Source organism: Limulus polyphemus, unplaced genomic scaffold (genome assembly GCF_000517525.1).
Source record: "Limulus polyphemus unplaced genomic scaffold, Limulus_polyphemus-2.1.2 Scaffold698, whole genome shotgun sequence".
Classification (NCBI taxonomy): domain Eukaryota; kingdom Metazoa; phylum Arthropoda; class Merostomata; order Xiphosura; family Limulidae; genus Limulus; species Limulus polyphemus.
In genome coordinates, this window is record NW_013666308.1 from 165,106 (window position 1) to 178,600 (window position 13,495).

Below are 13,495 nucleotides of genomic sequence, written 5' to 3' on the forward strand. Positions count from 1 at the left end.
AATCAGAAAAAAAAAAATTAGTTAGTGAAAGAAAACGTGAAGTTAGCCAGCGTGTGAGTGATTATCCTTAACGGGTGATTTCTATAGTGTGTTTCGCAGAGATATGAAAAATAAGTTATTTGTCAATTGGGTTCTAAAGTAACTCAACCAGCCTGTATGGACTTTTGACGGGAAACGGGACCATTATTTAAAGCTCTGGATACAATTATGGTAACCAAAAAAATTAAGTCAGTAAAGGTTAAGTTAGAGAAAGTGAAGTTAGACTGCGTGATTGTTAGTTTAGCCGTAATGGGCAATATTTAAAGTGAGTGTCTCAGTGGTATTCTAATAACAGAGATAAAGGAGAATAATTTGTCTTGTCAAAGGGTGTTCTAAAGTAATTGAACTAGCCTGTTTGGACTTTGACGAAAAGAAGACAATTGTTTAAAGTTCTGTGATAAGCCACGGAAGGGAATTTATCGCAGATTGTGTAGTAAGAAACAGCGTAGAGAAAAGTAATTCGTCTTGTCAATTGGATTCTAAAGTAACTGAACCAGCCTGTGTGGACTTTATGACAAGAAAATAGAATTATTTAGAGTTTTATATATAACTGTGATGTTTTATAGTGTAAATAATTTTTGTACATACGTTTGACTTGTTTTTAATATATATATATATATTATTTTAAAGCAAGTGGACTGTGTGCTGTCCGTTTATTGTTAGAATTTATCGCAAACAAGTCACAAACACCTACTGTCAAGAATCCAGCCCCATAAAACGTGACAACAATTAACCGTGATTTGCTGTTGTTCGATGTTTATTAGACGATTAACGGTTAATGAACGTATTCTAGTACTGATTCACTTTTAAATGTATATATTGTAATACAATTTTTCAAATATGAACTACGCCTTATACACGTGTGCTAAACATTAAGAACTCTTGTAAATTAGGTATAGCCGTCCCTAATTTGGAATTATATTAATTAGAAGAGAGGCAGCCAGCAGCAACCGTAACCTCGAAGACTTTATTCGGCTCTTATCCGAATAACAAGATGGTCACATTTACTAATGCTATGGAATATGTCCAGTGGTATCGCATCTCGAATCTTAAACCCTTCGATTGCAGCCCACATGCCTGGCTGTTAGTTTAGTTTTAATTGGATGAATAGTGGCTGTTACTGTAAGTTTTAATTGTACAAAAAACTGCCAACTGTTTTACGGTTAGTTTAGTAGCAAGTGGATAAATAACGACTAATTGTTTTTCCTGTTAGTTTACTTTTATTTCGATGAATTATTGTTGTATTTTGCTGTTAGTTTAGTTTTAATTGTTTGAATAACCGCTGTGTTTTATTGTTATTTTACTTTTATATGGATGAATTACGGTTAATTGTGTGTTATTGTTTATTCATTCATTATTTTCTGGACAGATAATAGTTAACTGGAGTCTTATTATCGCAAGTTTAACATAATTCTATACGTACGTATAATGTTTGAAACGTTTGTATACTTTCACATAGGAAATTAAATCAATCCACAGAGTAAGATAAATAAATACGTGAAGCTCTATCATGAAATGAACCTGCTGGAAAGAAGTGAACATGGTGTTATAATGCAAATTAAAACCCTGGTAGAAATGATGTTTATACAACTAGAAGTAATTTAAATCCAAACGTTAAGAACAAACATCTAATATGTTTTAAAGTGTTTTAAGCTTTAAAACTGTGTAACGTGATGTTCAAAGTACGTACGGTATTTTTAGTTATTATGCTTTCTTGGCGATATTTTTGTACTTAAATTATCTGTTCCCGAACAAAAACACGTGTAAAAATTCTCATTACATCTTTAAGTTTTAACAAGAGTAGTACAGTTAATACTTTTACAGTAGAGAAAATTCCTTTCGCAACGAAGATGTGTGTATTGCAGCGAATACGAAAGCTATTTCTCGGGAAAGCTTCGAATATGTATAGAATATGTATAGAATTCTTCGAATTTATATAGAAAACGCAAAGGTTGCATCACTAATCACCTTAAGAACAAAACTTTTTTTTAGCGAGAAACTGCCAAGAGTTTAAACTTCTTAATTGACACGTCCATGTTATGCACACACAAATACCTACGTCGCTGAACCCAATCAGAAACCCACTATAATAATTTCGTGGATAATGAGTTAGACGTTACTAAATGTGTTGCAACACAAGCAACTTAATGTAGTATTTGTTGCAACACAAGCAACTTAATGTAGTATTTGTTGCAACACAAGCAACTTAATGTAGTATTTGTTGCAACACAAGCAACTTAATGTAGTATTTGTTGCAACACAAGCAACTTAATGTAGTATTTGTTGCATAGCTTTTGATTCAGTGGAATGAAAGATCAATGAAACATTAAACAGATATTTTAGAAAACATCAAGATGACTATTTTTGAGTTATTTCCTATTTATTGATGTGTTGAAACGTAACAAGTTGTTTTAAAAATAACGTAATCAAAGTTGTATATATAACCAAGTTAAGCGCGCGTATCTGGATTTATTGATCCACCAAAAAGCCTTGTTTTTTGTGTGTAAACGAGAAGCAAATAAGGCGCTCAAAACATCTCCAATATCCTTGCATTTACCAGGTCTTAGCTCAAAATATTGTTTTACACGATAAATTTAAGACACTAACGTAACTTGTGCGTAAAATAGTTTGAAAGGCTTGATATATATATATGAGGAATGTATTAAATTATTATGGTAAAGATTTCAAGAGCACGTGTATACGAATGTTGGCAAAATGCCAGGCAAATGACGACATCATAGACCTACGCAGCAATACATAAACTTATGTTGATGGCGCAGTTACCGGTAGATATACCGGCCAAGCGTATGCACAATATATTTTTATTTTTATTACGTAATCTTTAAATTTTGATTGTTTTGGTCATCAGAGAGCTTCAGAACAGTTTCTTAATTATATTGGTTGTAATAAAATAATTAGAAAATGTTTGTGTGTTATATTAATAGTATTGCGACGTATCTGTTTCGTAACCGCATTGTATGCGGAAACTGCAGTGACGCAGCTGATCTGAGAGAAGTAGCATGTGCTTGGGAAGGGTCACGTCGACAATTACATACCTGAGTGAGATATAAAGTAGAACTGTAAAGTTTCATTTGTAGGCGGTAAAATATGTGTCAGTGTTCTAGAATGCTAACCATTTATATATTTCATATTCGACCATATCATATAAAACCTCCAGTCTCTCACTTCCAGGTTTAGTTGAATTATAACTGAAGTTTTCAAACTAAAACACTTCGCAGAGCGTGAAGTAACTTGACTTTTTATCATCAACATTGGGACCTTGTGGACAACATAAATATAGCATGAAACAAAATGGCGTCACTTGAGAAGCACCTTGATTTTTCCATGGTCAAGGAGAGAAGAACAGAAGTAGGTTCACATGTCTAATTTACAAACATTTGTATAATCCTACAGAATATGGCTCAATTTCATTCTTACTCTTATTCTGATAGCTATTTCAATATTTATGTAGAAAAAATATATACATCTAAGAACTGTTTTTAATTGAAACTATATTATACTTGTTTTTTGTTTTTTTTTGCACCATATCTTGCATAAACTAATATAGAAAATTTCTGATTCATGATTTTATAGCCTAGAATGGATAGAATTGCAGAAAAAAAATTCTTTTTGAGACCGTTAACAGGCCAGGTTCCTTATGTTAATGAATGTCAGAAAATGTTCTTGGCAAATATATATATATATAGAGAGAGAGAGATGTGAGCCATTCATGATTAATTTTTAGAACATTTTAAGTACAAATATTAAACGTTACCGTGTCACTATTCTGTAAACAAAACTATAGCACGTGATAGTAGCTAGTTTTGTTTACAGAGCAGTCACGTGATTGTAGATGAGGATGATACGGGCGAAGGAAGATACATCTTTACATTTTTGCGTTGTTAAAAATGTGTTCATCACCTTGTTGGATAATTTAAAGTCTTGCTTCAATTTGCAGCAGCGGTAAGTTTACGGACTTACAACGCTGAAATCCGGGATTCGATTCCCCGCAGTGGACACAGAAGATAGCCAGAGCGGTAAGTTTACGGACTTACAACGCTGAAATCCGGGATTCGATTCCCCGCAGTGGACACAGAAGATAGCCCACTGCGGCTTTGCTATAAAACAACAAGACAATCAATTTGCGTTCTTTGAATCATCCATAATAATGATGATAATTCCGTCGAGGATGTTAATCATGTTTATTGAAATTTCAGTGTTCACGTTTTTCTCTTTTGCCAGCGCGATTTTGTGCCAGAAATTAGCTGTCAATTTCATGGTTGATTGGGAACGGCAACCGAATTCCTAACAGTACTACATAACTTTTGTACAGTGACGTAGTGCAATAACATCACTATTCAACCTTAGGTGTTTGATATATTACGAAATGTTAAGGTAAGTTATGAATTAATAAACATTAATAACAGTACCACTTAACCCCCCCCCCCCGTACTTTGTTCATAGAATGAGAAGTGAAAAAGTACGTCTCGAAGTGTTACGAAGCCTAAAAATACATTTACAGACACTTGCATAGCAGCATTATAACGTGCACTTTAAATTAGTGTGTGATTTACAAGCTTACGCATTATAAATCTTACTCTAATATAATAATAAAAATTTTAGAGGAAGAAATATTGTTTTTCAAGATATATTGGAAGATTTTTGTTTGATGAATTTCGCGTAAAGCTTCTCGAGGGCTATCTGCGCTAGCCATCCCAAATTTTGAAGTGATAGATTACAAGAAAGGGATACTCTTTTACCATCGAATAGTGAGATTGACCATCAAATTATAAAGCACTCCATGGCTGAGAGGGCAAGTATATTCGGTAATGGGATTTAAACTCGCGACCTGCAGATTGCGAGTCGAGTACCCTAACCACTAGGCCAAGCACTTTTTTATTGTAACAGATTTAATATCATTTAAATGATTAACAGCAAAAAAAAAATAATAATAATATATCAGTATCACTTTATATGCTACGTAGTTAGGCGCATCTTAAAAAAGTTAACAGAAATTATTGCAGGTTGGCCTTAACGTTTGGTTAGAACATTAGTAATGTAGTGTTTTTCAGAAGAAACAAAAAACACCTGATACAGTGCGAATTAAACGAATTACTTATCAACACTTAATTTTACATTCTTGCAGAATATAAACTTGTTTTATTTTCTTCGAACCACCCTCACGACTAGTGTTCTTTGGGCAAGTCTGAAATCCTGCGTTATATTTTCAATTCGCTGACAAACAGTACATGATTTATGTTCTGGTATTTTACCATTTTGTTGCTGCATTGTTGCTCAACGAGATGAAATTAAAGCCTCCGAAAGTGATCGCTTGAAGAATTTGGAGAAGCCGAATTAAAGAAAATAAATATTTCTAATGCATTATTAAAATGCACAGGAGAGGAACGTTTTTAAGAGTAATTTCTCACCAGAGATGGGTTCTTTATTGGTGGTAACTAACAGCTAGCAAAACTGGTGACGCAGTAACGTTTAGAAACATGTGCATGACCTTGAACTTGAAAAAGTAATGCGCGTGCTGCTGCCAAGTCGAACCGCAGGGTGACATTGCGCAAGATCTCGCCATGCTCCAGAGCAGCTTCACTGTGAACTATATGGGAAACGTATATGTTGTGTTTTCTGCTACACAACCAGCGACAATGTCACATCCTTGTACAAAACAAGTGTTCGTAAGTGTTTGTTTTCAAAAATTACCCCTAAGCGTAGGAAACAATAAAATATTAGTGAGGCTACAATCATAAGTGTAGCGGTGGGGCGGGGTTGTTTGGTGATGGTATTGCAATAAACTATATTAATTATTTTTGTAAAATGTACTTGTATCATAAATTAAGTAACCTAGCACGTTCAGTAACATACTTGTTTTTGTATTGTAACTCAGATTTTTAAGTATTCTTCCAAGCATTAGAATCAAATTATTTTTAGTCGTTTAAGATTAAGTAGGTGTATAAATTCCCGTTTTTTTAAGTGTATAAAGGATTATGTATTTGTTTTGCATGTCTTAAAAATGCTTTTTAAAGAAAACTGTAAATTGAATTCTTAAATCATAATGTTAAGGAAGAAAATAGTCATGTTAGCTGAATAACATTTACCTAAAATTTTCACCTGATTTCACATTATATTCTCACTCTTAAATACTGATTTAAGGACAAAAGCATCTCGGTCCATTCTTAATTGTAGTCTCCTTGGTGCAAATGGAAATTACCAGGTAATTTTCAAATAAAGAGGACTGTACACCATTTCTAGTGAAATATCTAATATTAAAATATTTGCATATTGCTTGATCTTCAGGAGAATTTTTTTAAATTAGGATTCCACCTGTCGTTTGGAGATGAAAACTTGTCAGTGTTCACTAAATCTAGTGCGAGTCCTCCTATCTTGATGGTAGCGTACTGTCATCAGATTGTTTAGGCATTTGTCTGTTACTAAAGTCCTCAAATACTTCTTCATACACAGCATTGCTGAAAATACCCTTTCTTTGTGAATTATACTAAATAGCTGTTAGTGGTACAGAATGAAAAAATATCGATTATAAAATATTCTTGAGTTACAAGTTGGTGAAATATATTTGAATTGATATTTTTCTTAAATTTTGAAATTTGATATGCGGGTGTGCTCTCCACACCTGAAAGGTGCTCCCAGGTCCAGATATGGTTAATATTTACAATATTATAGATATTTTAGTGCTCTAAAATTGTATTTGCGCTTTCCTACAGGCAGTCTGTGTGTGTGTTGTGGGGGAGAGACATGTCTTTCCTGTTTTTTCTGAGCGACTGTGTCATATTCTTTAAAACCAAAGCCAAGCAACATTTTTTTACGAAATTACAGAAACTTACGTTACTGTCTATTAAGTACAGTGCCTTGCAAAAGTATTCACCCCTGTAAAGTTTCCACGTTTTGTTGTCGTCTGAGCTTGCAATCATGAAACTTTCAAATGAAAAAACTAAAAAATCGATGATATTGTGTACGCAAGTTAGATTTTCAAAGAAAATTAGAAATTCTCAATTGCATAAATATTCAACCTCTTTGCCACGGCAACCCCTAAGTCAGTTCAGGTGCAAAGGATTAGTTTGAAAGGTCACAAAATTAGTGGTTTAACTTGACTTCAGAGCAAATGCATCTGTTCAAGCCACAACTCGCATAGTGATACGACAAACCAACCACGAAGACCAAGGAGCTTTCCAAACAAGTCGAAGATAAAGTGGTAGAGAAGGTTACAAAAAAAATTTCAAAGTCGCTGATTATTCCTTTGAGTACGGTAAAGTCCATCATTACCACCCAGATCAGGCCGCCCTCCCAAACTAAGCAGCCGGGCAAGCAGGAAACTGGTTAGGGATGCCACTATGAAGCCAACAGTGACTTTGGAAGATTTGCGAAGTTCCATGTCTGAGATGGGAATCAGTGTTCATACATCGACAATATTCAAATCCCTACACAAAGCTAGCCTTTATGGGCGAGTGGCAAGAAAGAAACATTTACTGAAAAAGAATTATCTTAAATCTCATGTGGAGTTTGCGACAAAGCATGTAAATGATACTGCAGACATGTGGAAGTAGGTTTTGTGGTCAGACGAGATAAAAATTGGGCTCTCTGATGTAAATTTAAAGCGTTACTTGTGGAGCAAGCCCAACACAGTAAGTACGTCACCCAGTCAATACCATCCCAATTTTCTAGCATGATGGTGGTAGCATCATGTTACAGGGATGCTTTTCATCAGCAGGGGCTGGGAAATTTGTAAGGATTGAGGGGAATATGAATGGCGCAAAGTACAGGCGAATCCTAGAGAAAAACCTGCTTGAGTCAGCCAAGAATCTAAAATTGGGTTGAAAATTCACATTTCAGCAGGATATTGACCCGAAGCACATGGCCAAAGCAACATTGGAGTGGTTTCAAAAGAAGAAGTGGATGTTCTGGAGTGGTCCAGACAAAGTTCTGACTTGAAACCATTGGACAATTTACGGCGAGACTTGAAGATTGAAGTACATCAACGATTCCCAAAGAACTTGTCACAATTAGAGCAATTTTGCCAGGAAGAATGGGTAAACAGTTACATCATCCCATTGTGCAGTAATTGTTGCTAATGGTGCTTCCACCAAGTACTGTCTTAGGGGACTGAATACTTATGCAATCAGCAAATTTTAATTTATACATTTTCTCTGCAGGTTTGCTGACGTTCAACCTCCTTCACACATAATAGTGTTAAGTTTGATCATTAGAGTTTTGAATAAAAACAAGTTTATTAAAAAAATTTTTACATTATTTGTATTTCATCAAAATGTGACATCATTGGTAGGGAGTGAATACTTTTGCAAGGCACTGTAAATAATAACAGATTTAAATTACTGCATAATGAGAGCAATAGCAAATATCAGTTGCTTTCACTACAAATGTACGAACAATTTTGAATTATTGTCTGGTACTACCGGAATAATAATTTTACACTTTTTTTTTTGCTATGACCGTAATAGAATATTTTAAACTTTTCTTCCGTGACCGTAAGCACTTTCAAACTGTTTCGACCGTAAGAGCAATTTTATAGTTTACAAAAACAGTAATATGAGTAATAGTTATCCGAAGTTTCTACTCTACCTCTCTCTTTAAACATTTCTAATCTTACTTTTCTGAACACTATTCTAAACCAGAATAATGCATTGTTTCAACAAGGGAGAGTGAAAAAAAAGATAAACAATCAGATGTGTTGGTTAGTTGTAACCTGTAACCCGGGAAGTATAAGCACTGTACTACAAGGAAGTTCACATATTAAAATAGCATGTTTATGTATAATTGCATAAACTATTTCAAATTATGTTGTTTATAAAGTCATGAACTACCCTGGGTTTGAGCCGGGTTGAAACGAAAGTGTTAAAAACTTTTAAAGAACTTTTTTTTTTATTGCTGAGTAAACGTTTATCCAAGTCATAAAATTCAACTTGATAGAAAATCATAGCACACTCCTGAAAGTCTGACATGTTGGTACTTCATAAAGCGTCATGGTTAAGCCTGCCTTTAACTTTAATGTTACCGTGGAGTACTTTTTAACTTCCAATATGCATGTAAAACACATGGATACGTCATACCCGTCCTGAGTTTGATCCCACGTAAGCCTAACTCAAAACTTGGAAATTTTGCCGAAGAAAATCTCATCCGTGTGAGTTTAATTATACACTTTGATGAAAGTTAACATTAATTGTAATTATTATATACTTGAAAAAGGCGATTAAAACACTATTAATAGTAAAACTAACGAAGTTACACCAGACATGGAGTATAATATTAATAATGTTCAATGTTGCAGTTTAGTTGTTTTCCAGAGGGAGCTGCTAATCATGATAATGACACTAAATCTAGAAATTTAGTGGCGTTTGGAGGAACAAGAGTATACTGTAGATACAAGTAATCAGCATTTGAAGATTTAATCATATTAATAAACGTTAGAGAAGCATTGAATGTGTAACGGAGAAAACGTTATTGCAAATTTAACCCAGTAAAAAATGTACAACATTTCGACAATGTTTTGTCATTATCGGGTACTTGTCGAAACGTTGTACATTTGTCACTGCCTTAAACTTTATGTCGTTACCCATTCAAGCCGTCATTAAACTTTATTAGTCTCAAAGTGAGTTTTTCTCATCAGATAGACCATATTAGTCTAACTTGACTTACTGCTAAGACCTACTTTTTGACAAAATAGTTATGGGCTGCCTAATAATAATTGTTACAATAATTCAAAGGTGATTAACCCTTTTAGGAGTTGTGCAAATTTCAGATATGAATTTCGAATAAGATGCCACTTGTCCGATAAAAACTCCTTAGGAATAGGCATTACTGTGGCTACATAGTAAGTCATAAGTACTTATTACTCTAGAAATCGGCTTTCAATACATGCAGTAGTTGGCAGAGAACAGGTAGCTGATTGTGTACCTCTGTTGCTTAACAACAAACAAGTCGTAGGTACGTGAGGTTCAAGCAGTCAAAGAGCATTACAAGTTGAGTAAAATTATTGTTACGTCTCTGGTCGTTTGTTAATTTCCCGTATAATTTCTTTCGGATGAAACTTTAGCGATACAAGTCCTTTCTTAAATAAAATTAGTTTATTCTTTTTCAATACAACTTTGCAATACAGTTAATTTCCACAGTCACTTTAACTTAAACACACGCTGTAATTCACAACGATTCACGCATTTTGCTTACGGTCACCACCGCGCTTGACTCAATTGTACGTCTCTATCTCTGCCTGTCTGCAGTTCAGTTAATTATCTCGCTTTATTTGCCTGCTTATATACTAAAATAGAGGGCGCGTAGAAAAGACTAGAGTTGCCAGGAAGAGACATGATTCTTCTAGAAACTCCAGCGCGCATCCTTCCAGCGTCGCGTGACTTCCGCTGTCAAAACATTATTATTACTACTACTATATGTATCAAAAAAATCGTGCTGTGCGAAAATTCCAAACAAAATTTGTGCTATGTGCCACAACATGTGATATTTTCTAAATAACGAGCGTGCCGTAAGTGTTTGCATAGCGTGCCACTTGCCTCCAGCATATCACGGGTTCACCTCACCACCCCCGCAACAAACAGTGAATAATTTAGTGATTGTGAAATAACCGTATTTTTAATATACACAGTAGAATATTGGCTTAAACATGGCTAAACGTACTTTGGTATTTTCAGGCTTATGTAGATTTTTTGTTACCCCTGAAATCACCATTTAATTCAGAATTTGGTCAGGCTTACAATTTGAGGTAAATAATTTCTTGTCAGACTTTTTAATATCCTTCACAATCAGACCTTTTTTATTTGTTGAAATAGGGTAACAACAAAATAAAGCACGTAAACCACTTGTAGATATACAAGTTTAATGAGCGTTTTCATTGGGTACTCTTTGGCACATTTAATATTATGTATTCGTGTTATTCTCATAGAATCTGTTTCACATGGTTTTCTATCCACTGGGTATGGAAATATTCGCTACGCATTACAATAACAGTGATCTGTATTTAATTGGAAATACGCTGTTGATCAGACTAGGCAAGAGTGAGAAGCCGCCATGTACAATATTTGTTTACCTCTTTTAAAACTGCTTAGGCCCAGTATCATTGCAGGCTAAAAACTCTTAAACTTATCTGATGCATGTGGAAGTCCTAACCCTCGAACCTGGACATTGGATTTAGTTGGTTGTTTGAAAAACTTCACGTGAATGTGCTTGCTGTTATATGAATGTTTAAGATTTTTTGTGTTTTTTTTTTAAAGAATGCACAGAATTGGTGGTGTATACTAGAAAGTATGCACTTAAAGCACATTGTAATATCTTCAGAATTTGTAAACAATTACAAAGTGCTAAGATAGCCTCTTCTCTTCTTACTTTTACTTTTTGCGTTCAATGTATTGGTTTTGTATTACCTCGTTCTAAAATTTTATAAGGTTTTCCTGAACTTGCATTCTTAGGTCATAGACGAGTCTAATTCATTTCACTTTTATTTCTCTGAAATCAATTTCACTTAAGTGAGCAATTGTTTTTATTTTGGTTACATAATTTATACTCTTACTAGAATATGCAAATCTTTATATATATATATATTGTTTTTTATCACTTGTAAATAAATTATTGTTTTTTTCTCATTGTAGTTGATGAACTGGTGGTTGATTGTTTGCTTAGAAATAAAGAATCGATATTAATTAACATTCAAACAACAAACTTTTGATGACCAGTTGTTTAGCTGCTTTCCAAATTTGAATGCATCTTTGGTAAGTTTCATAAGTAACTTCTCAACAGGATTTCTGTATAATCCAGTCCTGTACATGTAAAAAATTTTAAAAACCATTTTTGTCCTCCGGTGGGTTAGAGGTATATTTACGGTCTTACAACTGAAACATCCGGGGCTCGATTCCCCGCGTTGGACAGAGTGCAGATAGCCCGTTGTGTGGCTTTGCACAAAAAATAATATATCATCTTTTGCTAGTTGTATATTTAAAGCATTTTATGAAAATTCAGCACGGATAGCTCGTTGCACGAAAACAAACAAACAAACGAATAAGCATTTTATATATAAAAAATATCACCGAACTTATCATTCTGTGGTTGAGGATGTGACTGTATATCAGTAACCAGAACCAGGGTTATCTTTAGAAAATGTTGTGACTGTATATTAGTAACCAGAAGTAGGTTTATCCTTAAAAAAAAACTGACTGTATATCGGTAATCAGAACTAGGGTTATCCTTAAAAAAGGTTGGGACTGTATATCGGTAACCAGAATTAGGGTTATTCATAAAAAAGTTTGGGACTGTATATCGGTAACCAGAACTAAGGAAGATGATAATATCCTCTGGTGGCTCAGCAGTAAACGTGAAGGTTTATAACGCTAAAATTTTGGGTTCTGTCTTCGCGGTGAATACAGTTTAGGCAGCCCGTTGAACAGTTTTGGGCTGAAATATTCTAACTGTTATGACGATAATGAAGTACGTCTACGTCCATTGTAACAAACTTTGGTGCCAAGAAGGGGGGTATGAATGTTTCGTTAGTGACAGGTTTAGAGTACGGTATATTTATATAGACGTTTTCTCAAATTAAGAAAAAATTTAATTAATGAAGCATAGTGAGCTTCTTCATTACGTGCCAAGACTTAAGAGTTACAAAGTCCTTATTCAAGATACGTCGTTAAGTAACAATAATAAATTGTTATTGGCTGTCGGAAATATATTAATCATTGTGATTGGTTATTACCAAAGATAAGACATCCTCATAATGTCAGAATTTCTAGGGAAACAATGTCATACAGAAATGATATGATATAACCCTTTAGGAATATTTATATTTTTTATTTAACATAGCACAAACACACGAGTTATAAATCTGCCTATTGATAACTTTTGAATTGACTATATTTAAACCACGACGTCTATTTTTGGTACTTTATAAGATGGTTACAGTCGGGCGATTTTAACTTTGTTTTTTAAATCTTAATGCTCTTTACGTTTCCTCGTATAGTTATTATTTTAATTCCTTGTAAATTTTAATGGGATATTCGACGGTACATAAAGTCATATTAACCGTAATCAAGACTTTATATCTAAATAAATTATGTATATCTTAGAGATTATTCATTTTCAAAGTTTAGTAACAAAGCTATTATAAATAAACCATTCAGTTTATGTTTAGCGATGTTGTGTTGAAGAACTAAAGATGCAAGATTTTGCTCCAGTTAGATGGGAAAAGAGTTAATTTGCTAATATTGATTAGGGATTTGATTATAGCAAATTGTTTTGAGGCACGTAGACAGAGGTTTCAGTTATCTGAAATCTAACGTATACAGATTTAGAATATGTATTAAACTAAATATCATTAAGTACAGAAACAAATGTAGTTTATTAAGATCCCGGTCAGCGAAAAACTCACCCATGGGGCTGCCGTGTTTTAAAAAGTATCAAAAATAAATGAGGAAAG

At 34.0% G+C, this 13,495-nt stretch overlaps 1 long non-coding RNA gene across 1 annotated transcript in view; it reads left to right on the forward strand.

The window, feature by feature from the left end:
- The first annotated feature begins 2,844 nt into the window (after nt 1-2,844).
- Nucleotides 2,845-13,495, forward strand: part of LOC111085890 — a 35,377-nt gene continuing 24,726 nt past the window's right edge. The window contains exons 1-2 of the long non-coding RNA XR_002610659.1: nt 2,845-3,408; nt 11,679-11,798. This is a non-coding gene — a long non-coding RNA (uncharacterized LOC111085890). The remainder of the gene's footprint in view (nt 3,409-11,678; nt 11,799-13,495) is intronic.